This window comes from Otolemur garnettii, unplaced genomic scaffold (assembly GCF_000181295.1).
Source record: "Otolemur garnettii isolate 467f Iridium unplaced genomic scaffold, OtoGar3 scaffold00159, whole genome shotgun sequence".
NCBI lineage: Eukaryota > Metazoa > Chordata > Mammalia > Primates > Galagidae > Otolemur > Otolemur garnettii.
Genome location: NW_003852554.1, coordinates 3214809 through 3239353, shown reverse-complemented (window position 1 = coordinate 3239353; position 24545 = coordinate 3214809). Strand labels below are relative to the sequence as shown.

General features: G+C 37.9%; 1 protein-coding gene and 1 pseudogene across 2 annotated transcripts in view; one reads left to right on the top strand and one right to left on the bottom strand.

Annotated features, from left to right (window-relative positions):
• AGBL4 (ATP/GTP binding protein like 4) overlaps positions 1 to 24545 on the bottom strand; it is a 1282996-nt gene that overhangs the window by 746599 nt on the left and 511852 nt on the right. The window lies entirely within an intron of this gene.
• LOC100949835 lies at positions 20697 to 23698 on the top strand (annotated as a pseudogene).

Here is a 24545-nt window from a genome sequence, read left to right as displayed (position 1 = left end):
TGCTTATTTCTTTTCTTCTGCTCGGTTTTGGATTGGAGTGTTCTTCATTTTCCAGTTGCTTGAGATGTCCCATCCAGTTGTTAACTTCCTGTCTTTCCATTTTCTTGAGGAAGGCTTGCAATGCTATAAATTTTCCTGTTAGGATTGCCTTTGCGGTATCCCAGAGGTTTGGATAACTCATATCTTCATTATCATATTGTTCCAAAAATTTGGTAATTTCCTTCTTGATCTCATCTTTGACCCACCTATCATTCAGCATAAGGTTATTTAGCTTCCACGTTTTTGTATGAGTCTGCGGATTCCTGTTGTTACTGAGTTTAACTTTTGTTTCATGATGGTCTGAGAACATGCAAGGAATAATTTCTATTCTTTTAAATTTGCTGAAGTTAGACTTGTGACCAAAAATGTGGTCGATTTTGGAGTATGTTCCATGGGCCAATGAGAAAAATGTGTATTCAATTTTGTTAGGATGAAATGTTCTGTAGATGTTCATTACATCTAAATGCTGACTGGTTAAGTTGAAATCTAAAATTTCTTTGCTAAGCTTCTTATTGGAGGATCTATCCAACACTGCCAAAAAATTATTAAAATCTCCAATTATGATGGAGCTGGGAGAAATCATGTTGCTCATGTCTATCAGAGTATCTCTTATAAATTGAGGTGCATTCTGGTTGGGTGCATAAAGTTTGACAATTGAAGTCTCATTATATTGAGTATTACCCTTAACAAATATAAAGTGACCATCCTTATCCTTGCTTACTTTTGTTGGTTTAAAGCCTATTGTATCTGTGAATAAAATTGCAACACCTGCTTTTTTGTGTTTTCCATTTGCCTGGAACATAAATGACTATCCCTTCACCCTGAGTCTATATTTATCTTTTAGGGTAAGATGAGATTCTTTTATGTAGCAAATATCTGGCCTGAGTTTTTGCATCCAGTCAGCCAGCCTCTGCCTCTTTAGAGGACAATCTAAGCCATTCACATTGATTGAAAATATTGATAAGCCTTGTAAAATTTTGTGTATCAAGTTTTTTGAAAGTCCAGTGGACATTTTTAATCCTTTCACCACTGTGGAAGTTAAAATTTGATCAAAAGTTTGATTGAGTTTACTTTTGTGGTGGAGAATTGCACTGGTCATTATGGAGGATAGGTCTGAGGATATCCTGAACAGCTGCTTTAGTTATAGCAAATTTCTTCAACATGGGAATGTCATTAAAGTATTTAATTTCTCCATCATAAGTGAAACTCAGGTTAGCTGGATACAGGATCCTGGGTTGAAAGTTATTTTGTTTCAGGAGATTAAAAGTCGATGACCATCCTCTTCTAAGCTGAAAGGTTTTGGCAGAGAGATCTGCAGTCATTCTAATATTCTTCCCCTTGTAGGTTATGGTTTTCTTATGTCTAGCTGCTTTCAGAATTTTCTCTTTCATATTAACTTTAGTGAAGTTAATTATGATATACCTGGGGGATTTCGTTCAGGTTGAGTCATGCTGGGGTTCTGAAACTGTCTGCTATCTGAATTTCAGAATCTCTTGGCATATCTGGAAAGTTCTCTTTCATAATTTCATGTAGAAGAGCCTCTGTTTTGTGAAGCAAGTTCGTTACCTTCAGGGATTCCTGTAAGGCGAATATTAGTTTTCTTCGAATTATCCCAGAGCTCTCTGAGAGAATGATCCATTTTTGCTCTACATTTCTCTTCCTCTTTGAGCTCTTGGGCACATTCAAAAGCTTTGTCTTCAGTGTCAGAGATTCTTTCTTCTGCCTGTTCCATTATGTTAGCGAGAGATTCTACCATACTTTTTGATCTTTGAGGGCTGCAAACTCTTACCTCAATGTATCTAAATCTTTGGTAAACCTTTGAAATTGTTGAATTCTTGAGAGTACTTTTGAATAATTTGAAATTCTGATTCCCTCCTTTTCTCCATTCTGTTGATCTTATTTGCTATCCAGACTCTGGACCCATTTTCTGACATCTTAGCCATCTGTTTATGGATGGGGTCTTCAGTTCCAACTGCCATGTCTTTCCTTGGGGGGGTGGAATTGATCTACTCTGGTTATTCATGTTACCAGAGTTTTTCCACTGATTCTGCCTCATGCTGAATTTACATCATTTAGCTTGGTGAGCAGGTGAGGAGAAGTTCAGTTGGGGGCTCCAGGAGTAATGATTAGCTAGCACTTTGCCCAAAGGCTGGGACTGGTCTCTGTGTCTTTTCTCCTAGAGCTTTTCCAAGGATCCGTACAGTGCTATGGCCTGAGAAACTGGGGGTCTGCTTGGTGTGGTCCAAGTGTCTCTTCTTATTTTCAGCTGTTCTCTGTTCTACCCTAGTAAATCAGTTACTGTGGCTTAAAGTCTTAGCTGTGGAGAAATGCCATCAATTAAGTCACCCCACCCCCCACAAGCAACAATTGGGAAAGGCAAATCACACCTTCCCACAACCACACACCCAGGGTATCACTTTGGATAGTCCTCGGGTGACTGGCCCAATTCAAGAGATCCAAATCAATTGTCCCAGTCAGTACTGGTCTCAGATGGGGGAGTTCAAAAGGTCTGTGGTAACTAGACAACAGGGGTCTGCTGGGAGTTTAGGTATGACTTGCTCTGGTGCTCCATGAGGTCAGAAGAACCAACATAGCAAATAAATTGATCTAGGAAGGTTCATGTCTCCTTCCCCACTTTGCACCTTTGTCACACCCAGTCACTGGTAACACCACAGGGCTGTGACCCAGTTGTCCAATAAGCAAGAGTGGCAGGGATTTATGTCTCCCAGAGTCAAAGTAAAGTCATTGCCTCCTCCACTTGGCTACTGCTCTTTGTTGCCAGCCACCAGAGGGAGCTGGAGCTTGTCTGTCTCAGAGACTGAATGGGAGCTGGAGAATGTTCCACCTGAAGTCAATCTAGACCTAGAATTTGATTCATGGCTTGCCTCGGTGGGGAAGACACGCATTTATATATCTCTTCTCTCAGCTTGGCTCTCCTTCTTCAGCTTTGTTGAGTTCTTTCTGGCCATTATCTCTCCCCCTGGACTGGAGTTTTTGTTGAAAACTAGCTCCAGTCAGCCCTTATCCCCTGTTCCCCCATGTTCTTATTGATTCTGAAAATTGGAGTTGGGGAAAATGGCCAACCCAAGGATTTAGCAAACTACAAAATACATTGAAACCAAATGAACAAATAAACAGACAAAAATGCTGAAACCTTGAGGAGAGTTGATCCAGAGATGCATTACTTTAGTTCATTTTGTAAAAACATTTCATTTATCTTTAATAGACAATTTGCTTTTTCTTCCTTTTCAAACTATGTACATTTTATTTCTTTTTCTGTTCTTATCATATTAAGTAGGACATCTCATATTTACAGCGTTAATAGGAGTTTTGAGAGAAGACATCCTTCCCTTGTCCCTGATATGAAGGGGAAACATCCAGCTTCTCATCATTGAGGATATTAGCTATAGGCTTTTGGAAGCTTCTCTCTATCTAGTTGAGAAAATTTCCGTCTAGTCCTAGTTTGATGAGAAGTGTTTTGGGGTTCTTGTTGTTGTTGTGTTCTTGTTGTTGCTATTTTAATCATGAATGGATGTCAAATTTTGTCAAGTGACTTTTTTTCCCCTGTATTCTATTGATGTGGTAGACTAATTAACACACTGACTTCCAGCACCCCCTTTCCTTGGGGCCCCAGTTTTTTATTACAAAATAGAAGAAAAACATCAAAATCAAAACACTTTTTTTAAGTTAATGAAAGATTTCTCAGGGTTTTGCCCAGGAGGCCACCCATCATGTAACATGCATGCTACAGAATGGCTGTGTAACTTGCCTGAGTACCAGGAGGCTCCCAAGGTAGACATGTATGTGTTATAAATGCTTCAAGATGCCCTGGGCTCAAAACTAGCAAGAATTAAAAACAACTCAAAGGGCAATAAATGTGTTAATTTTCAAATGTTGATCTAGTTTTACGTACCTAAAATAAAATCCAATGTATACTTTTTTTTGATATGTTGTTGGATTTGATTTGCTAATATTTTGTGGAAGATTTTTATGTCTATATTCTTGAGAAATGTTGGTCTGCAGTTTTCCTTTTTTTAATGCTTTTATTTCATTTTATTAGCAGTTTGCTTTTCATCATACAATGAAGGTAAATATTATACCAACTCTCTTTTGACAATGTGCACTTACCTAGCAATAACGTTTGGGATTTAAATTTTAGATCTAGCATGTAATTGTAGACGCGGTAAAGAGACAAGAGTAGAGACTTTATAGTTACCCAGAACTTGGTTTGAATCCCCAGTTCTACCATTACTCTGTGACTTGAGTCAGTTATTAAACTTCAGTAGATGCCTGTTCCTTAATTCTTTCTTGCAGAAATATAATTTCTTTCTTGCAATCTTATATTAAGAATATGAAAAGTAAAACAAAACAAACAAAAAAGAGGCTAGATACATACCATTAAAACACAATGAGACAAAGATAACTTTATATTATTTTTAAAATCTTATTTTTATATGTGTTCCCTAAACAAGAGACACCTAGGTCTCCATTACTAGCCCCAGCATGCTCATAAAGGGACTAACATGATTTTTCCAAAATACAAATCTGGTCTTTTCTCATGCTTTCTCAAACTCCTTGAATGGCTTCCTATTATCTTTAGGACAAATTCTAAGCCCCTTAGCATGGCAGTTGTGCCCAAGATAATTTTTCTTCCCTACCTCTCCAGATTTATTGCTTCTGTTCCTTTAATCTAATTTAGCCCTGGAAACAGTAACTACTTCATTGTGTTACTCTTTCTTTCTTTCTTTTTTTTTTTTTTTTTTAGGCAGAGTTTCACTTTATCGCCCTCAGTAGAGTGCTGTGGTGTCCCAGCTCACAACAATCTCCAACTCCTGGGCTTAGGCAATTCTCCTGCCTCAGTCCCCCTGAGTAGATGGGATGGTAGGCACCCACTACAATGCCCAGCTATTTTTTGTTGCAGTTTGGCTGGGGCCAGGTTCAAACCCACCACCCTCAGTATATGGGGCCACCACCCTACCCACTGAGTCACAGGTGCAGCCCTTCATTGTGCTATTCTGCATAAAACTGTCTGCCGGGCTAATTATTTTTTAGTGCCTTGGTATGCCCTTCCTCCAGGAAACCCTTATTTGTGCCCGCACACCCTACATTTGCCTCTCTCACAGCTTTGTTGACTGTGATTTAACAGTCTGGTTATAATCTACTTCTCCCACTGGATTGTGAGCTCCTTGAGGACAAGGAACATGTCCTCTTCATTTGTAGCATATAATATATGTTTAGATAATGTTTGCAAATACAATAAGAAAATAAAGGTCCAGAGATGGCCTTTATCAGTATATATTGTGAAGTAGACATTCACTGATCAATATCCCTCAGTTCACAGCATCATTTCTGTCAGGAGGTATCAAATTATTTATGGCTGTGGAACAATTAGACCCTCTGCTGATTTCCTCTCCAGAGAAAAAACAAGCAGTTCTTTATTGCAACGTGAACCTTCCTCTTTTCTTCCTTCCTTCTCCCTCTGCCCTTTTTTTGTATGATAAGCAGCTGAGGGATAGTAATTATCAGAAAAAACTACATTACAATTATTGTAGCATTTAACTTTGTATTGGCATTTGTATAAAAAATAACTCTGATACTAAGTAACAATGATGTTTTTCATCCTTTTCTTTCACGTGTCCTTTTTTTTTTTTTAACTTAAAAAAAATGTCATCACGTTGTCTTTTAATGTTGGGGAGCCATTAAAAAAAATATCCGTTTTAACCTATGTCCTAATGGTTTTGAAATTTCTGGATTTTATGTTTGGAGGAGAACTCTTGATACAAGAAGCATTACAATGGACTCCAGTATCAGAGGTGCCCTTTACAAATTAATAAAGGGGTATAAAATGAAATTATGGTAAGGGACCAAACTCTGCAAAGACATCAGCATGGTTAAAAATTATTATATCTCCTATTTGGCTATTATCCTATAGCCTATAGGCTTATCTCCTATAGGCTTATCTCCTATTTCTCCTATTATCCTATTTGGCTTTTCTATAATTGGTACTCAGGAGTCACACAGCTAATCGTCATGAAGATTGTTAACTTTCTCCATAGATAGCATCATCCTTGTGAAGCCTAAGGCTAGCTTTCTAGACACTTTCCCAGTCCTGCATTCCAGTGGACTGGCTGACCTGCCCAGACTGATGACCCATACCAAGAAACTGACTCAATTGGTTTTGAGAAACCCACCCAGGAACTGACTTGACATAGAAGATAATTTCTACACCCCTGTAATTTCATCCTAAACTCAACCAATTAGGAGACCTAATTGCCTAACCCTTTGCTCACCAAACTGTCTTTATAAACTCTTCCTTCCAAATACTCAGGGAGATGAATTTGAGAAATTCCTCCCATCCCCCTGCTTAGTGCTCTGAGAAATTAAACTCTTTCTCTGCTGTAACCCTAACTGTGTCAGGGTATTGACTCTTCTCTGTGCAGTGAGCAAAATAACCCTGCTGGGCTGTAGCAATATGAACTATTTAGCTAGAAAACTTACGAGAATTTATCACTAAGGAATCCTTGACATGGTGGCTGAAGAAGATAGGCAGGAGCAGGGGAGAGAGCAAGAGATTACCTACCTATGATCACCATAGGCAGGTGAATGGATTTGGAAATAAGCAAGAGCTACATAGAAAATTCATTCTGATTATACTCTGAACCATTTTATTTATCCAAAAGCCCATGATTGGTAGGTAGGATTATGGATATTTAAGTTTAGCCATTTGTCCAAAATGACTCTCTGTCCTCTCCACAATCCCAATGAATGTCAATTCCAATATTTGAAGAAAATGGACAATGACTAATTAGTAGAGTTACTCTGAAAAATGTAAATTAAATTTAAGTAGTGTGCACAATGTCATTTTCACATTATAAATAAACTTACAAATGTTAGGCATAATTATTACTAAAAATGCTTATCAGATTTTTTTTCCAATAATGGAATTTACTCAGATGTCAGCATATGAAGATATGATGGCCTATTATAATTATATAGTTACATAATTATATTCATTATAACCAAATATGGCCACATATATAATTATTGAAAATATATATATATATGTATTATCCTTATTGCACTTATACATTTCTTAGTAATGGTACTAAACTTTATAATTGCACTCACATTTACTGAGCACCTCCTATATCACAACAGTGTTCTGTGTACTTTTACAGAGATTAATTTAATGCTCACAACATTACAAAATAGGAACTATTGTCTTTATTTTATAGAATAGAAAACTGAGGACTGAAAGGTTAAAAAACCAAAAGTTATTCAGTGGCATTGCTGATCTAAGAACACAGTTGTCTGACTCTAGTCTCACCCTTTATAGTAAACTACATATAATGAAATTATTTCACTTTGATTTCTGTTATTAATGGCATCTCTTTCAGGTTTCTCTTTAATTCAGTAAACTGATATGTATGAGTTTTGTACACATATAGAAAATGTGATTGTTTCTTAAAAATAAATCAATTACCATTTTCCCTCAGTATTTGCATGGGATTGGTTCTAGGACTGCCTGCAGATATCAAAGTCCAAGTCTGCAGGTGTTTACTCAAAGCCCAATGTCTACTTTGGTAAGTTCCTCCCCACTACCATAAAAAAAGTGAGCCTTTCATTTAGGAGGGTTTCACATTGCTTGAACACTATATTTTCTATTCATGTTTGGTTGCCAATGTGGTACATGCCTACAGAGGGGCAACTGTATTTATTGGAAAATATCCACTTGTAAGTGTACTGGTACAGTTCAAACACATGTTCAAGGGTCAACTTTATGTCATTAAAGGGAATCAGAAAAAAATAATCAACATTTACCTTATTATATACTTGATATTATCCTCACTAGTCTTAGTCTTAGTAACTAATAGTAATTCATCTTTCTTATGGCAGGACACTGAGGTAGGTTCAGAATTCACCTTTCTGGTCTCAAGTCATTAGCACCTCTTTTCATCCCTTTTATTTGAATGTTTTCAAAGAGGAGATTTATAAAGCAAGAAAAGGGTCTGTTCAGTCAATAAGCAAAGAAGTCCTATAGCTGCAGACTTTCTGGTTCTAAAAAAAATCTAGGAAAATGAGTATGCAGTCCCAAGGGACCTGGGGTTTCCAACATACAAACATGCTATCCTTTATGATATAATCTTATTGATTATTAGTTTTGAAGGAACAGAAGCCCACTTGAGCTTCCTTCAGGAAAGTAGGATTTATTGCAAGAATATTTACAATATCTGGGCCCAAATCTGGGCTTCATAATTATTGAAAAACAGTGAGAATCTATTTCTTTTTTTTCCTCACAGCCTCTATATTCGTCTATGTATTTTTTCTCATTCTTCTTTCTCTGTAATAGGCTTTTTTACTTTACTATTTACTTGTATGTGATCATCACACCCTTTAGAAATGTTGGCCTCAGGCCCTAATCAACTAGACTTTCAAGTTGTTTCTCACATTCAAGCAATAATTCCAGGGGCAGAAAATGTGAATATTTCAGCTTGGATCAGGTAAGTATTCTGAATCTATTAGGCAGTTGAGATCACATGATACATAGAGTTGTCTCCTCTAGGCTGTGTGAATTTTTCTAGAAATATGTGTGGGGATAGAGTAGAAATAAAGGGCACTTCAGTGACAGTACTGTACATTTGAAAACTTGGTCTCAAGGGTGAAGGCAACCAGCTTTCCACAGAGGCTCCCGTCCAGAAGTAGACTTAAGGGACAGAAGTTTAGCAAGTAAGCCGATGGTTTGGAGCTGAACCAAGGGAGAAGAAAGAAGAATGCACAACAACTTTGCTGATGTGAGCCGTGACCCCCAAAATACAATCAAAAGGTAGAAAATCCACCACTAAGTAGATAGGAGTCCCCTCCCCCACAAGAAGGGCTTGCAGTTTACTCCATACAAAAAAGCGAGCAGAGTTCAAACGTCCTCCCACTCTATCCCCCAGGAGAGACTCTCTAAAAACTGGAGCTCCTACCCCTATTAGGGGGCCATGGCCCTCTCCTGCCAGGCATAAAACTGTAAAACTGTATAAAACTGTATATAGTCTCTACCTGCAACTTTGAATTCCCAGGATCCACTCTACTCTCACTTCAAGGTCGGGAGGTCTGTCATCCATGGAGTCCAGATTCTTGGGCATTTTCTTGAGAGGAGTGGAGGGGGAAAGGGCAGGTGGTGGTCTGGGCTGATTCTGTGGCACGGGAGTGAGGAGGACAGTCACCTGAGAGGGAACCATACAGAGAGCTGTGGTATCCTGAGTTGCAGAGCACACTCCTGAGGCCATTCCAGACAGACACGCCCTGTCTCCCTGGGAAATCAGAGGAAGCTGGACATTTTTTTTGGTGGCAGCCACTGGCAGAGTGGATTTGGGAAGTTCTGTGAGTGAAGAGAAGCCCTAAGGGTGGTGGTACTGACCTGGGTGGAGTCAGGAGCACAGAGTCCATAGACTTCCAGGGAGGGGTTAGCCAAAAGAATGCTTCATCAAGCCCAATAGCACCCAGCCTTCAGGGGATTATAGCCGAGACAAAGGCAGTGAGTGGGCAGAGGCTGGAATTGACACCTCAGTGTAAACTCTAATTGCTTACTGCCCAGGGCTGAGTTTTTTATCAGCTCTAGCAGCATCTGAACTGCACAGGAATTTAGCCAGGACAGAAACAAATTCTGTGAAGTTGCTCTGTCCTATTCTAACAGCAACATCAACCAGGTGTGGGGCTGGAACTGAATGAACTTCCCTAGCCTATATTAAAAGCCCAAGGTCTCCCTGCTGGACTCAGATCTCCTGGTGACTCAGGCACTCATTAACACCAGGAGCAGTTGCTCACTGGAGTGAAATGGATCACAGTGGGATTACCAGTGACTGGGTGCAAGGTGGGGAAGGAGGCATCAACCTTCCCAGACTAATTCATTTGCTGGGTGGGTCCTTCTGCTCTCACAGAGCACTGGAACAAGTCATATCTGAGCTGCCAGAAGACCCCTCCTATCTAGTTGCCAGAGACTTTTTGAACTCTCCCACCTGAGACCAGTGCTGACTGGGACAACTGATTTGGACACCTTGAACTGGGCAAATCACTCAAGGACTATCCAAAGTGGCACCCTGGGTGTATGGTCAAGAGAAGGTTTGATTTTCCTTGCCCAATTATTGTTTGTGAGAGGTGGAACAACTTAACTGCTGGTATTTCTCCACAGCTGAGACTTCAACCAAGAGTAACTGATTCACTAGGATAGATAGGTAGGACAGAGACCAGCTGAAAATAAGACAGAGCCACTTAGCCCCACCACACCAAGCAGGTCCCCAGTTTCTCAGGCTGTAGCACTGTATGGGTCCAAGGGGAAAATCACAAGGGGAAAAGCCAAATGGGGCAAAATAAGCATGGGGCAGAATCAGGGGAAAAACTCCAGTAATATGAATAAACAAAGTAGATCAACCCCATAACCCCTGCCAAGAAAGGTTGTGGCAGATGCAACTGAAGATCCCATTCATAAACAGATGGCTAAGATGTCAGAAATTGAATTCAGAATTTGGATAGCAAATAAGATTAATAGAATAGAGGCAAAGATAGAATCAGAAATTCTAGGAGCATTCAAAAGTTCACTCAAGAATTCAATGAATTCAAAAACAAAACCACCAAAGATTTTGAAACATTGAGGCAAGAGATTGTAGGCCTCAAAGATATGAAAAATACGGTAGAATCCCTTGGTAACAGAATTTAGCAGGCAGAAGAAAGGATCTCAGACATTGAAGACAACACTTGTGAACGTGCCCAAGTGTCCAAAGAGGAACAGAAATGGAAAGCAAAAATGGATCATTCTCTCAGAGAGCTCTGGGATAATTTGAAGAAAGCTAATATTTGCCTTATAGTAATCCCTGAAGGCAATGAAGTTGCTTCACAAAACAGAGGCTCTTCTTCATGAAATTATGAAAGAAAACTTTCCAGATATGCCAAAAGATCCTGAAATTCAGGTAGCAGACAGCTTCAGAACCCTAGCACGACTCAACTTGAATAAGACATACCCCAGACACATCATAATTAACTTCATTAAAGTTAATATGAAAGAGACAATCCTAAAAGCAGCTAGATGTAAGAAAACCATAACCTACAAGGGGAAGAATATTAGAATGACTGCAGATCTCCCTGCTGAAACCTTTCAGGTTAGAAGAGGGTGGTCATCGACTTTTAATCTCCTGAAACAAAATAACTTTCAACCCAGGATCCTGTATCCAGCTAACCTGAGTTTCACTTACGATGGAGAAATTAAATACTTTAATGACATTCCCATGTTGAAGAAATTTGCTATAACTAAAGCTGCTGTTCAGGATATCCTCAGACCTATCCTCCATAATGACCAGTGCAATTCTCCACCACAAAAGTAAACTCAATTAGAAACTTTTGATCAAATTCTAACTTCGACAGTGGCAAAAGGTCTAAAAACATCCACTGGACTTTCAAACAACTCGATTACTAACATTTCATCAGGCTTATCAATAATTTCTATTAATGTGAATGGCTTAAATTGTCCTCTAAAGAGGCACAGATTGGCTGATTGGATACAGAACTCAGACCACACATCAGCAGTATATAAGAAATTCATATTACCTTAAAAGATAAATACAGACTCAGAGTGAAGTGATGGTCATCTATATTCCAGGCAAATGGAAAGCAGAAAAAAGCAGGTGTTGCAATTTTATTTACAGATACAATAGGTTTTAAACCAACAAAAGTCACCAAAGATAAAGATGGTCACTTTATATTTGTTAAGGGCAAATGGAAATCAGAACAAAGAAGGGATTGCAATTTTATTTTTAGATACCAGTAGATTTAAAGCAACAAAAGTCTAAAAGGACAAAGATAGACACTTCATATTGAGCAAGGGAACAATACAACAAGAAGCCATGTCAATTCTAAATATTTATGCACCCAACTTAAATGTTCCCAGATTTATGAACAGAACTTAATAGGTTTGAGCAATATTACATCCTATACCACTGTAATAGACAGGGACTTTAATACCTCTCTTACAGGACTAGACAGATCCTCTAAGTAGAAACTAAACAAAGATACAAGGGACTTAAATGTCACTCTAGAACAACTGTACTTAAAAGACATACAGAACACACCATCTCAAGCTAAGGGATATATGTTCTTCTCATCAGCTCTTGGAATATTCTCCAAAATAGATCATATCCAAAGACATAAGTCAAACCTCAACAAAATTAAAAGAATTGAAATTACACCTTGCATCTTCTCAGACCACAAGGGAACAAAGGTAGAACTCAACTCCAACAAAAATTGTCATCCCCACACAAAGGCATGGAAACTAGATAATTCTATGCTGAATGACAGTTGGGTGAAAGAAGAGATAAAGGAGAAAATCATTAACTTCCTAAAACATAACAGCAATGAAAATACAAGCCACCAAAACCTGTGGGACACTATAAAAGCAAAAAATACCCTCTAAATTGTGACCACAATCAATGGACTCATGTAAGGCTCTTTTGAATCTGTTTAAATAAAATAATCTTTGAAGCACATATATATTTTGAATAGAGGAGAGAGATTCTAGTCCTGTGGCATTCCTTAAGACACTAGGGTAATCCTTCCAACAAACATTACTCTAAGATTGTCACAGTATTTCTGGGCTCAAAGGAGGCAGTCTGTTAACTTGGCTTCTATTCATTAAGCACTTTCTACTTGTCAGACACTATTCTAAACAACTTATAAAAACGTCTCAAAAAAGCATATTTCTGAGGTTCACCTTATTAATATCATTTCCCACACTATGAATAAGAAAAGAATTACTCAGAGAGGTTAAGAAATGTGTCCAAAGCCATATAGTGAGTGAGTTGGGGGTCTGAGATTTAAAGCTGGCAGCCAGACTCAAAAACCCTCACTCATTAACCACTGCAACCACTGCACTATATTCCTTCTTAGACATCTCTAAGCCTCTATTTTCTCATATACAAAGTTGGTGTAATAAGATTGTTGTGAGCCTAATAAGAATTATTACATAGCCCTATACTTAATGAAAAGTAGCTATTAGTTGTACATCACATGACATTATAGTTGTAAAGAAATTTATAATTGTTATTTTTATCTGCTTCTCACATGGTTATTCTACCTTCAAATACACTTATAAAAAATGAAGAATTTGCATAAATAAAGTTATTCAAACTCTTCTATAGACAGAAAAAGATGAGACATGATGTTCTGGAATGTAAAGAATTGGTATTGCAATATGTTGACTCTGGTCAAATTATTCTATACATTTAACACAACTACAATAAAAATTCCAGATATAATTTTAGAATATGAAAGAATAATTCCAGGAATCATCTTTCAAAACCCAAGAGAACAGTCAAGAACTCTTTTTTACAAAAAGTAATAAAGGAGGAGTTATGTTCAAAAAATAAAATATATTACAAATTTATAGTTATCAAAATATGCTAATGTTGTTAGAACATTTATACCTGTATAATGGAATAGTACAGAAAATCCTAAATAACATATTCATTCACACACTATCTATAGAATTTTTTAATGTTTAGTATAAGCAAGATGAAATTCCTATTCTCATATCACTTACATTATAGTGATCTGAGGCAATAAAAGAATAACTGATGTAATAAAAAATAAGCTTTAGTAGAGAAATACTTGATTATCCAATAAATGATATTGGGATAATTTGCTAATCATTCAGAAAGAAGTAAATTTAGATCCCTACAACTAATATTACTAATCAAAATAAAAATTAAATGTAAAAAGAAGAAAGAAATGAGAGTACAAATGATCAGTTATATATTCTTAGAATGGAAAGGATCTTTTTTCAAGTGTAAAGAAGTTCCAATAAAAATATTATGGATTTGACACTCACAATCAAAATTTTCCAACATCAAGAATACTATAACAAAAACTGAAATATAAAAAATGATATAAGAAAATGCTATGCATCTACTGTAGTTTAAATGTTTATGTATCATCCAAAATCAAGTTGAAACTTAATCCCCAATGTAATACTATTAATATGTGGGGCCTTCATGAAGTGATTTGCCCATAAAGGCTTTAGCCTTATGAATAGAGCTTGAGGGAATGCCTTCACCTCTTTTTTCTCTTCTGCCATGTGAGAATAAAGCATTTGTCCCCCACTCAGAGGATGCATTTGGAAGCAGAAACAATGTTCTCATCAGACACTGAACTTGCCAGAGCCTTGATCTTGGACTTCCATTCTTCAGAACAGTGAGAAGTACATTTCCATAGAAATGAATTAAGACAATATCTGGTTCTATAAAACTGAAAAGATATTGGTTTACTTATTATAAAAAACTTTTATTTAAGAAAATGAAAAGTCACAAATGAGAGAAAATATTTGCAAAAATATCTGAGATAAAAGACTGGTATCCAAAATATTTGAAGAAAAAAAAAAGAAAGAAAGAAAAACTCCCCAAAACCAGAAAGCAACCAACTCAATTAAAAAAAAAAAAAAAGCCTAGCAATGTGAATAGACACTTCACCAAAGATACAGATAATAAGAACATTAAAAGATGCTAAACTTTATATGGGATCAGGGCTTTGTAAAGTCAAACAATAATGAGATTCTACTATTATACCCCTGTTAGAATGGCCAAAATCCAGAATACTGGTAACACCAAATGCCAGTGAAGATGTGGACTAAGAGAAACTCTCATTCATGCTGATGGAAGTGTCAAATGGTACAGCTCCTTTGGAAGGTAGTTTGGCAGTTTCTCACAAAATTAAATGTACTTGTACCATATGATCTAGCAATCATGACCCTTAGTATTTCAAATGATTTGAAAATTAATGCCCACACAAAAACCTGCAGACAAATGTTATAGCAGCTTTCTATATTAATTGCCAAAACTTGGAAGAAATCAAAATTGTCCTTCAACTGATGAATAGATAAATAAATTGTAGTATATCAATCTATGCAATGGAATGTTATTCAGTGCTATAAAGAAATGAGCTATCAAACCACAGAAAGACATACATGAATTTCAAATGCATACTGCCAAGTGAAAGAGCCAATCTGAAAAAGCTACATACTATGATTCCAACTATGTGGTATTCTGGGAAAGGTAAAACTATGAAAACAGTGAAAAGATCAATGGTTGCTAGATGTTTGGGAGAAGGGAGGGAGAAAGGGATGAATAGGTGAAGCACAAGGAATTTTCAGGACACTGAAACTAGTATTCTGTGTGAAACTGTAATGGTGGATATATGTCTATACATTTATCAAAATTTATAGAATGTAAAAATGCAAAGAAGGAACCCTAATATAATATACCTCTGGGCTTTAGTTAATAATACTGTATCAATATGAATTCATCAATTGTAACAAATATGCTACACTAATGCAAGATGTTAATAATTGGGGAAATTGGAGGAGGGGTGAAGGTGGAATATAGGAACTCTGCACTTCTTGCTTAGTATTTTCTGTAAACCAAAAAATGCTAGCAAAATCTATTACTTAAACAAACAAACAAAATAAACCAACAAAAATGAAAATCATCACAATAGAGAGAGGACAAATACAAGAGGTGCAAAACAAAACAAAATCTTAAATAAAACAAAACTATAAACTGTCAGTAGTTTTTCTGAAAATGATTAGCCTAATTAGTAAAGAAAGTTAAATAGGACCCATTTATGTAGTGCTAGAGGAGGTATAAAACAGCAAGACTTGGAGAATATTTTATTAATATGGCACAAAAATGTTTTTTATCTATAATCTCAGTTGCACAACAGGGATCTAACCTAACATAGTAATCGTGGTAAACACAGAAATGTTTATTTTGTCAATGTTCATTATGTAACTTAATTGTCCAACTCTAAGTGTTTGGTAAAATAAATTATAATGTAGACAAACAATAGACTCCTGAGAAATCATTTAAAAGAATTTTATATAAACAAACATTCATTGCATAAAAAATATTTAAGATGTATTACAAAGTTGAAAATAAAGCATGTTCATAAATTTCGTCTTTTTGAGAAAAAATATCTGTATAGAACTTTAATTTTTTATCTCTACATATCACTATCTACCATCTATGTATCTGTCTACCTATGTATAGAAAGAAACAAAAGAGTAAAATTAAGCCAACATGCTAATTTTGTAATTGGATTATAAGCAGAGGTTCCACCCTTTTTTATCCCACATTTTCAATAATTTACATAAGTAATGTGCTGCATTTGTAATAAGAAACAAATATAATGCCATGGTTAAGAGAAAAGATTCTAATGTCATACTGGCTATACCTTGAGCTAGTTACTTTGCCTTTCTAAGCTTCAGTTTGCACCTCTGTAGAAAGAGGAATAGATGAGATCATGAATGTTAAACACTTAAATAGTGCCATCCCAGAAAAAAATCAATAAATATTCAATAATATTAATAGGTCATCATCATTATTATAAAAGGAGCTGAGAATTAAAGTACAAGACCAAAGTTCATTTACCTCTACTGAGACATTATATCTAGTACTAAGGGCAGGTGGGAAATAGAGATTTCCATAATTGTACAATGAAACAATGGCTAGAGTCTGTCTAGCCATTCTGTTTCTGTGAACATAAAAGTCTCTATGCAAATTAAGAAAACAATCTCCAAACAAATCCAAGGCAACATGAAAGAGCAGACAGAAAGTCTGTGTGTTGCTTCAGTTACACAGTGATAATTAAGAACAGACAGTTGAAACACCCACTTCAAAAATCTAACATCTTTAATACAGGGTAATATAACACTGAACTTTGTAAAGATGTCAGCTTTACCTAACATTATAATTACTGTATATGCCTTGCTCTTATGAGGGTTTTGTGCAGAAATTATTTTATTTCACTTTGTATTGAAAAACTTAAATCACATTATAAAAAAGTAAATTATTTAATTCCTTAAATTATAACAATATATTTTCTTGAATTTCCAGTTATATAGCACATCAATACTATCAGGCAAATGTGAGAAAAAATATTATACACAAAAATAAAAAACAAAGTTGGTTAATCAGCTCTGTGGAGTGATTCTAAAAAAGTATGTTTAAAAGTTATGGAGACCTAGGATAAAATCCCAACTGTTCACATAATGGCATTTGTTGAATGCTTACTATATTTAAGTTCCTCTTCTATATACCTTTACATAGCTTTGCAAGCTTAGGTGAGTTAATTAATCTTCCTAAGCCTTAGTTTCCTCAACAGTACTATGGGCATAAAATATTTATTTTTCAGGATTATTTTGAAAAGAAATATGATTCTATTCGTCCAAAAATTGATATTTGGACAAAAATACCAAAGCATTAATTTCTGATAGGAATACAACATATGGGATATTTAAATGCAAATGATGATGGTGATGATGACAGCAAACATGGAGCTCACTAAGTGCCAAGAGCTGTTCTAAACCCTTTCTACACATAAAATAATTTCTCATAAGAACACTAAGGGTAGGAAAATGAGGCAAATGGACTTTAGATAATTTCTTTAAATAATCTTATAAAAACATTTAATATATAAAAAATATTAAGAGAGGGGTAGAGGCAAGATAGCTGACTGGAGCCAGCTTCCCACAGAGGCTCCTGTCCAGAAGGAAAGTTAAAGGACAGAAGTTTAGGAAGTAAGCTGATGGTTTGGAGCTGAGCCAAGAGAGAAGGTTGAAGAATGCACATCAACCCTGCTGAGGTAAGCTGTGACCCCAAGGACAAAAACAATAGATACGAAATCCATTGCCAAAAGGACGGGAGTCCCTCCCGCCAAGAGAATAGCTTGCAGTATACTTTCTAAAAAAAAAAGCAAGCAGAGTTCATATATCCTCCCATTTTATCCCATGAAGAGATCCTCTAAAAACCTGACCTCCTTCCCCTCCTAGGGTGCTACAGCACTCTCCTGCCAGGCATAAAACCATATAAAACTGTACATATTCTCTACCTGCAACTGTGAACTCCCAGCAGTCCCCTCCATTCTCACCCTGAGAAGCCTGTCCCCCATGGAGCCCAGATTCTTGGGCATTTTCTCAAGAGGTGAGGACAGGTTATGGGCTATAATAGGTCTGTGCTAATTCTGCGGCATGGGGTAAGAAGAAGATAATGGACTGAAGGAACCATACAGGAGAGGGAGAGGCAGTCCCCCGTGGCACACAGCAGCAGCAGCAGCGGGAACAACATGGCTCACACCCCTGTGGATATTTTTGAGAGACACTCCTGGTCTCTCTGGGCAACCAGAGAAAGCTGGGCATCTTCTCTGATGGAAGACAATGGAGGAATAGATCTGGGACAGTAACCCAGGCCTCATAATTAAAGGGGATGCCAGAGGCAGTACCTGCCTGGGTGGGGCATGGCAGAGATGGAGAATAGAAGACGCTCATGCAAAGATGGCATACTACAAGGGTGGGGCTGAGCCAGGACTGCTTTAGTGAGCTTAAAAAGCACCCAGCCCTCAGGGGATAATAGCTGAGACAAAGGCCAGTGGGCAGAGGCTGGAACTCAGAGCTGAGTGTGAGTTCTAACTGCATCTGCCCCAACACAGACTGCAGTGGAGACACACACACCAGCTCTGGGCAGTAGCACAGACCAGAGCTGAGTTGCAGTTTCTGTAAACTCAAACAGTGTCTGGTCCGCAGGGGAATACATCCAGGACAGAATCACAAATTATGTGAAAATATAAGTGTCAGCAACATCAATCAGGGGCAGGCCTGGAACTGAGTGAATGGCTCCAGCTTCCATTAACCACCTAAGGTTGTCAGGTCTCAGCTCCCCCTGCTGGATAGTAGCAGAGTGTGGAGGCCTGGCTGAGGAGACAGATCTCCCTGTGACTCAGGCAGGTGCAAACCCCTGGAGCATCTGCTCATTGGAGGGAAATCGGTCACAGCCTTGCAGGGTTACCAGTGACTGGGAGTGACAGAGGTGCAAGGTGGGGAAGGAGGCATCAACCTTCCCAGACTAATTCATTCCTGGGGGGGGGGCCCTTCTGACTCCACAGAGCACCAGAACAAGTCATACTCGAGCTTCCAGCAGACCCCTGCTACACTGCTATCTAGTTGTCTCTCCCATTTGAGACTGGGTGCTGACTGGGACAATTGATTTGGATCTCTCAGACTGGACCAATCACCCAAGGACTATCCAAAGTGGTGCCATGGGTGTGTAGTTGTAAGAAGGTTTGATTTTCATTTTCCAATTGCTGCCCAAGTGGGGCAGGGTGTCTTAACTGCTGGTATTTGTCCATACCCGAGACTTCAACCCAGAGTAACTAGTTCACTAAGGTAGGACAGAGACCAGCTGAAAATAAGATAGAGCCACTTAGCCCCACTACACCAAGTAAGTCCCCAGCATCTCAGACTGTAACACTGTACAGGTCCTTTGCAAAGCTGTAGGGGAAAATGTACAGACAACAGTACCAGCTTTGGGGCAAAAAGCTGGTTAACCACTACTCCAGGAGCCTCCCAACCCAACTTCACCTTATCTGCTCATCTAACCAAATGGTGTAAAATAAGCATGAGGCAGAATCAGCAGAAAATCTCTGGTAACATGAGTAACCAGATTTGATCAACCCCCCCAAGGAACGATAAGGCAGATGCAACTGAAGATCCCATTCATAAACAGATATTCGAGATGTCAGAAATCAAATTCAGAATTTGGATTGCAAATAAGATTAATAGAATGGAGGTAAAGTTGGAATTGGTAATTCAAGGAGCATTTCACAAATTGTCTCAAGAATTCAATGAATTCAAAGACAAAATCACAAAAGATTTTGACCCATTGAGATAAGAATTTGCAGCCTTCAAAGATCTGAGAGACACAGTAGAATCCCTCAGTAACAGAATGGTGCAAGCAGAAGAAAGGATTTCTGACATTGAAGACAAAGCTTTTGAATGCTCCCAAATGCTCAAAGAGGAAGAGATATGGAGAACAAAAATGGATCATTCTCTCAGAGAGCTCTGGGATAATTCAAAGAAAACTAATATTCACATTGCATGAATTCCTGAAGGTGACGAGGTGACTTCACAAGGCACAGAGGCACTTCTTCATGAGATTATGAAGGAGAACTTTCCAGACATGCCAAGGGATTCTGAAATTCAGTTGGCAAACAGTTTCAGAACCCCAGCACGACTCAACCTGAACAAGACATCCCCCAGGCACATCATAATTAACTTCACTAAAGTTAATATAAAAGAGAAAATTCTGAAAGCAGCCAGATGTAAGAAAACAATATTCTTCCCTACAAGGGAAAGAATATTAGAATGACTGCAGATCTCTCTGCTAAAACCTTTCAAGCTAGAAGAGGGTGGTAATCGACTTCTATTCTCCTAAAACAAAATAACTTTCAACCCAGGATCCTGCATCCAGCTAACCTGGAGAAATTATGATGGAGAAATTAAATACTTTAATGACATTCATATGTTGAAGAAATTTGCCATAACTAAACCAGCTCTCCAGGATATTCTTAGACCTATCCTCCATAATGATCAGCGCAATACTCTACCACAAAAGTAAACTCACTCAGAAACTTTTAATCAAATTCCAACTTCCAAAGTGGCAAAAGGATTAGAAATATCCACTTGGGGAACTACAGGGGTGGCTGCAACTGAGGTGACCATGGCTGGGCTGCCAGGTAGGAGACCTTGGCAGGCTCTCAGTAAGCAAAGCACTGCACAGTGCTGAGCCTACTGCTGAACCATGGAGATTGACACCAAGATCAGCCACAAGATCCAGAGTGCCATTAAGGGGAAATTGTAAGAATTAGGAGCTTGTGTTGATGAAATCTTCCTAATTACATTATGATAATGGTGGTCAAGAGGAAATGTCAGGACCAAATTACAGAGGACCTGTCCCTGTTGCTGTTAGGGTCTCACGAAAAAGTGATGTTGAGGAGAATAAGCATTCTTATTGAAATTGTATTTTAAATAAAGGTGACCATTTGCTCCCTCAGGCAAAATGGCGAACTTCTTTATTTACTGTTGGTCTATATAGCCAATTTTGTACATGCACACTATACATCAATGACCTCATTAATATTCATTACAATCCCTCTGCACATGTGCACTAGACATCAATGACTTCCCTCTGCACATGCACACTGGACATCAATGACTTCATTAATCCATTTAAACATCTTGTGAGTACCTCGTGAGTAGCTCCTCTCTAGTAATCTGATAATCCACCCAACATACACCTTTTAATATAACCTTTTCAACATAATCCAGTTTAACATAACTTAACAGAGAACATGTTGTTAGCCATTACTTCTTTGTTCTTATCTGATGAAGCTTGAGGCTATGGAGGAAAGAGACGGTTTGAAAATCTGTCCTACTGACCTCGCCATTTGGAGGCAGTTACTTCAATCTTTAAAACAAGGCATAATGAAACTTCTAGGGCATACAGAAATTTCTGTGCAAACCTCTGCTCCCATGTGGGCCTTAAGTTGGGGGGGGGGCGGTTAGGCCTGCAACCAAACAGGCCAACGTTAGGTCAAGGAGTTTTTAGGCCCACAACCAACCTGGCTATATGGGATTCTGCCTCAGTTTCTCACAAGTATGCCTGCACAAAGTCTTTTCACTGCTGTCTCTCAAACAGCTGTTTTGGCCATAGGCATATAGGCCTTTCACTTATATGTCCCTGTTTCTAGGGAACTACACAATTAGATTCACCATATGGCTTCATGGTGTATTAGATAAATTTTGCTCTGTGACAACTGAGCCCTCTAGTCTAAAGTCTGCTGATACTAACATCTTTGATAGCAAAGTACCTTCAAATAAGAGCAGTTTCAGTTGGCGAGATGAAAGAAGGCATGAAGCTGCAGTGTGACCCCTTACCATTTCTAACAGTAGACCTGAAAAAAGAAATTCCAGAGTTTCTACTAGTTTACAGGAGCAAAAACACACTAATATCAGACAGACTTATGATGGTAAAGCTGCAACCCGACTGATGTTAACGGGGAAAACTTTGAGGGTGCCAGCACCTTCTGAAGATGTGATTGATATTAAGCCAGAACCAAATGATCTCACTGATGAAGACCTCAATTTTGTCTAGGAGAATTCTTATCTCAGAAGAAACCTATAGTGACTCTTAGCTATGGTTCTTCTCACCCTTCTATTGAAATTTATCGACCACCTGTGAGTCAAAATGCAGACTGTGGTGTTCATTTAAACAGATGCAATTTCAACAGAAGCTAAACAGTATTCATGCTGCCAAGCAACTTGATATACAAAACAGCTGGGTGTATGAAGCAGGACATTTGTGTGAACCAGAAATGCTTAATAGCTTAGAAAAGATTTATAGCCCCCCTTTTTAGAAAGAACTCAGAAAGAATGAGCATTGAGGATGAAAACTTTCTAAAGAGAGTGGACTGTGGTAAGGTCAGTTGTTAAAGTAAAAAAATCATGATGGAGAAGAGGAGGAAGAAGATGATGATTATGAGTCCTGAAAAGGCGGCATCTCCAGCAGTGTGTCTGTGTCAGCAAAGCCTGAAAGGAGATCCTCCCTTCTACCTTTTAAACAAGCCAACAAGAATCTGATTTTGAAGGCTATATCTGAAGCTCAAGAATCTGTAACAAAAACAACTAACTATTCTTCAGTCCCACAGAAACAGACACTTCAGTTGCTCCCAAAACTCAAACTTCTCAGGAAGATTTGTTAGCAGAAGTGGTCCAGAGCACAAGTAGGACCCCTAGAATAAGTCCCCCCATTAAAGAAGAAGAAAGAAAAGGAGATAATATAGAAAAAAATCAAGGAACTCAACAGAGGCAATTATTATTCTGACTGTAAATTGACCCAGTAATGGCAAAAACTCTGCAGATCAGTCAAGATTACTATAACATGCAATCCATGGTCCATGCAGACACAAGATCATTTATTCTGAAGAATCCAAAGCTGTCTGAGGAAATAGTAGTGACAACAACCCAAGAGTTGGGGATGAAGACTGCAGATACCCTTCGGGTACTTTCAGCACACCTTATACTTACACGCAATCTTGTACAACCAGATAAACCTGGAAGTCCCAAGTTTAAAGTGATGCTGGATGGTGTCCCCAGCCCCCCAGGATACATGTCAGATCAAGAGAAGGACATGTGCTTTAAAGGAATGAAAGCCATAAACCAAACTGCAGCCTGAAACAAGAGACTCAGAGGTCTCCTCCACCCACAGCAGCTACAGTTGCTGAGCAGGCAGCTTGAGAACCCAAATGGTAGCTTTTCCAACAATGAGATGAGTGAACCAAGTGTGACACAGAAACCAGAAAAGCTTTTGGAACACTACAACTACTGGCCCACTTGTAAAAATGGTGATGAGTGTGCTTACCATCATTCCATATCACCTTGAAAGGCCTTTCCCAATTGTAAATTTGCTGAAAAATGTTTGTTTGTTCATCCAAATTGTAAATATAATGCAAAATGTATTAAAACAGATTGTCCTTTTACTCATATGAGTAGAATAATTCCAGTACCACCTCCAAAACCAGCAGTGACAAAATCACTAACATCCTCTAATAGTCAGCTCTGCCATTACTTCCCAGCATGTGAGAAAATGGAATATCCCTTCTATCATCCTAAACACTCCAATTTTACCACTCAGTATACAAGACTAGACTGCACATTTTACCATCATACCATTACTGTACCACCACAACATGCCTTGAAATGGATTCAACCTCAAACCAGTGAATGACAGCCAGTTCTGCCAGGCAGAAGATCATGCAGTTTGAAAGTTTCCATCTATTGATGAAAGATTTTCTACAGAGCTTGTCAAATCTTTGAAACTTAAAATATATTGCTTTCATAATATGAAGTTTATTGCCTATCTGAAGTGTCTGATTTTTCAAGTTTGTAAGTTTCTCAAGTGATTTTACCATGGAGGTTTGTGTTATTTTGTTTTTACAATGAAAAGATAGTTCAAGGAAAGGCTAAATTCTATTATAACATTTGAGACATGTTTGTAAAAAATAAAAAAATGTCCACTGGACTTTGGAAAGACTCAATACCCAAAATTCTATCAGGCTTATCAATATTCTCAATTACTGTGAATTGCTTAAATTGTCCTCTAAAGAGGCACAGGTTGGGTGACTGGATACAAAAACTCAGGCCAGGCCATATATCTGCAACATACAAGAATCTCATCTTACCTTAAAAGATAAATATAGACTCAGGATGAAGGGATGGTCATCTATATTTCAGGCAAATGGAAATCAGAAAAAAGCAGGTGTTGAAATTTTATTTGCAGATACAATAGGATTTAAACCAACAAAAGTAAAGAAAGATAAGGATAGTCACTTCATATTTGTTAAGGGTAACACTCAACATGATGAGATCTCAATTATTAACAGTTATGCACCCAACCAGAATGTGCCTCAATTTATAAGAGAGACTCTAACAGACATGAGCAACTTGATTTCCTCCAGCTCCATAACAGTCAGAGATTTAAACATTCCTTTGCCAGTGTTGGATAGATCCTCCAATAAGAAGCTAAGTAAAGAAATTTTAGACTTAAATTTAACCATGCAACATTTCGATTTAACAGACATCTACAGAACAT